We start from the raw sequence: 3,630 nt of genomic DNA on the forward strand, positions 1-3,630 counted from the left end.
AAATGGGAGTCCAGTAACATAGCCATTACGCTAACTGCTGATCCCCCAAGTAAATATTTTTTAAAAAGTTGGTGTGTGAGAGAAAGAAAGAAGCACCCTCTGCAGGGTCTGGTCACGCTGTGATCCCTTCCGTCAGTTCTGAGTCCATCAGATCTTGGGTGCGCATGCAAGTGTCCAGTGTGTTTCAGGCCCACTGGGTCAGAGGTTCAAACTGCAGGCATGTGTGGGAGCCAGCTCCTCCTCAGCAGCGCATTCCTGTTGCACCACGGAACTGGCCCTTCGGCGCCATTAGGGAAGAGACTGTCTACCCTAAGGGATAGCCTTGGCACCTCTGTGGAAACCAGTTGGCTGTAGATATGAGGATTTATTCTGGGGTTCTTCTCTGTTCTATTCCATTGGTCTATGTGTCCTTTTTTGGGGGGGTGTTTTGTTTTTGTTTTTGTTTGTTTGTTTTTACTAATAGCTTGCTGTTTTTGTTACTATGGCTTTATAGTATATTTTGAAATCCAGTAATACAATGCCTCCAATTTCTTTTATTTCTTTTTTTTTTTTTTTTGAGAGGTTTAGGGTGCATGCACTGGCCAGAAAGACAGAGAGACAAGAAGCAAGAAATCACCCCCCAGGAGGATGGCCATGCCACAATCCCTTCTCCTCCATTCTCCTCTCGGGATCTTGGGCACGCATGCACACGCACTTGGGGTGAGTTTAAGCCACCGGGTCTAGGACTCGAACCACAGTAGGCTACATGGGAGTCCAGTGACATAGCCATTACACCAACTGCTGGTCCCTCCAATTTCATTCTTTTTGCTCAGTATTGCCTTGGTTACTTGGAGTCTTTGAGGTTTCTTACAACTTTTATACTAGTTAATTCTAATCCTATAAAAAATGTCATCGGTATTTTCATAGGTGTGAGTATTACATTGACTTTTATATTGCTTTTGATAGTATAGACTTTTTTTTGGAAGGGGGGATTTTTGCTATAGAGAGCACGAGCTCACCAGAGAGACAGAGAGACAGAGAGACCAAAAGCAAGAAATCACCCTCCCGGGGTGGGAGGATAGCCACACCATAATCCCTTCTCCTCCATTTTCTTTTGGGATCTTGGGCACGCACATGCACCCGGCATGAGTTTTAAGCTCCTGGGTCCAGAACCTGAATGGCAATCAACTATGTGGGTGTCCAACGACATAACCATTATGTTGTGTGTTGGTCCCAGAAGTATAGACAATTTAATAATATTGATCTTTTCTTTCTTCCTTTTTTTTTTTTTTTTTTAAGAGAGATTTTTGCTATAGAGCACGTATGCTCACCAGAGAGACAGAGAGAGACTGAAAGCAAGAAATCACCACCCCAGGGAGGATAGCCACACCGCAACCCCTTCTCCTCCATTCTCCTCTCGGGATTTTGGCCATGCCTGTGCACACACACCCCATGTGAGTTTCAGGACTCCAGGTCTGGGACTTGAACTGCAATCGGACATGTGGGAGTCCAGCGATATAACCATTATGACACCTGCTGGTCCCAGTATTGATTCTTTCAGCCCATGAAAATGGGATGTCTTTCTACTTTTTGGAGTTTTCTTCGATTTCTTTCATCAGTGACTTAAAGTTTTCATTATAGAGCTCTTTACCTCCTTAATTACATTTATTCCTAGGTATTTTCTTTGTGACTACTGTAAATGCAGTTGCTTTTAAAATTTCTTTTTCAGGTATTTCATTGTTAGGGTTAAACGTATTAAAGTGCGATCAATTTGTGGATGTTGATTTTGTATCCTGCAACTTTACTGAATTTGTTTTTCAGTTCTAAGAGTTCTTTTGTGGTGTCTTTGGGGTTTTACACACACACACACACACACACACACACACACACACATATTGTCTACAAATAGGGTTACTTTAACTTCCTCTTTCACTTTGGATGCTTTCTTTCTCCTGCCTTATTCCTCTGGCTCGGATTTCCTGTTGACTGAGAGTGTTGAAAGTGGCCATTCTTCCAGGGGATTCTTAGCGGCAGCAGAGGTGAACTCCTCTTCACACTGACCACATCCTCAGCTCTGGCTCCCTGGCCCCAGCGCCATCCCAGAAGGAAGAATCCATTGCAAAGGGGAAATGGGGAGCCTCAGGCAGCAGGGAAGTGGATAAGCCCTGCGGTCAGAGGTCAGAGACCAGCTCTGTCACCTTTCACCTCTGTGTCCTTGAGCAAGAAACCTCCATTCCTTTAAACCTAAGGGATTTTGTTTGATCTTTTTTTTTAATCTTTAGCACGTGGTATACCTATGTATATCTCATTAAAGGCAATGTCTTTATCTATGTATTTATCTTTTAGAAACATCTTTGTGGGGCTGGCCAGTGGCATGGTGGTTAAGGGCACTGGATTCCCACATGGACGACCGCAGTTCGAGTCCTGGAGCTGGCAGCTTGCTTTCTCACTTTCTCTCTCTCTATCTCTCTCTCCCCCTTTTCTGGTTAAATTAAAATAAATAATAAATGTTAAATAAAATAATTCTTAAAAAAATTTTTAGGGTGACTGTGCTCACCAGAGAGACAGAGGATCACCCCTCGAGGAGATGGCGACTCTGTAATCCCTTTTCCTCCTCTGTCCTCTTGGGATTTTGGGCACCCATGCATGTGCGCCCTGCCTGAGTTTCAAGCTGCTGGGTCCAGGACTCAAACCGCAGTCAGCCATGTGGGAGTCCAGTGATGTAATCATGATGCCATCTTCTGTTCCCAGAGGCAATGTTTTTAAAACATACATTTGAGGGCCAGCCAGTGGTGTGGAGGTTAAGGCACTGGAGAGCAGATGGCTGACTGTGGGGCTTGAGTCCTGGACTTGGATGTCAATATCTTTTTTGGTAGCAATTTTGTACATAGGGACATAGAGACTGCTTTACCAGAGGGAGATCTTGTTTTGGGGATCCAACACTGGTATAAAGCCCGGATATGAGCCCACCCAGCAATACCTGGTGTTTGGTTGTATATTTCAGCATCTTGCTGAACCCGTTTTGCTTCGTTCAGTAGGTCTATGATAAGATCATCTCTGGGGACCAGCAGATGGCATAATGGCTATGTCGCTGGACTCCCACGTAGTCAACAGTGGTTCGAGTCCCAGACCTGGTGGCTTAAACTCACGTGCCAGGTGCGTGTGCGTATGTGCTCAAACTTCTGAGAGGAGAATGGAGAAGGGATTGTGGCGTGGCCATCCCTCCTGGGGGTGATTTCTTGCTTTCTGTCTCTCTGTCTTTCTGGCGAACACATGTGCCCTATAGCAAAATCCTCTCCAAAAAGAAAAAAAAGACTTTGAATATTTTTTTTTCTTTATTAAAAGTTTATTCATTTATTTCTTCCATGAGCAAGAGACAGAGAGACAAGCTCCCTCAATAGGGCCCCCACACCACAGCCCAGCCCAGCCAGCCCCAGATGATGGGCATGTGCACCCAGTGTACCCAGGGATGTATCTGTGTGACCCTGGAACCTGCCCGCGTGAGTCAGCCTTATTGACTATTTTGCTACCACTGTGCCACCGTCTGGACCCCAGACTTTGATATTTTTCTAAGTGAGCCGGGGGGTTCAGGAAAGGGATTTATGTGGAGGAGTTCCTTGGTCTGATGTCGCTGGATCACTGTAGTATCCG

General features: G+C 45.2%; 1 pseudogene; it reads left to right on the forward strand.

Annotated features, from left to right (window-relative positions):
- LOC102489579 (40S ribosomal protein S9-like) overlaps positions 1–3,630 on the forward strand; it is a 19,296-nt pseudogene that overhangs the window by 9,794 nt on the left and 5,872 nt on the right.

The sequence above is a fragment of the Tupaia chinensis genome, unplaced genomic scaffold (assembly GCF_000334495.1).
Source record: "Tupaia chinensis unplaced genomic scaffold, TupChi_1.0 Scaffold000116_1, whole genome shotgun sequence".
Lineage (NCBI taxonomy): Eukaryota > Metazoa > Chordata > Mammalia > Scandentia > Tupaiidae > Tupaia > Tupaia belangeri.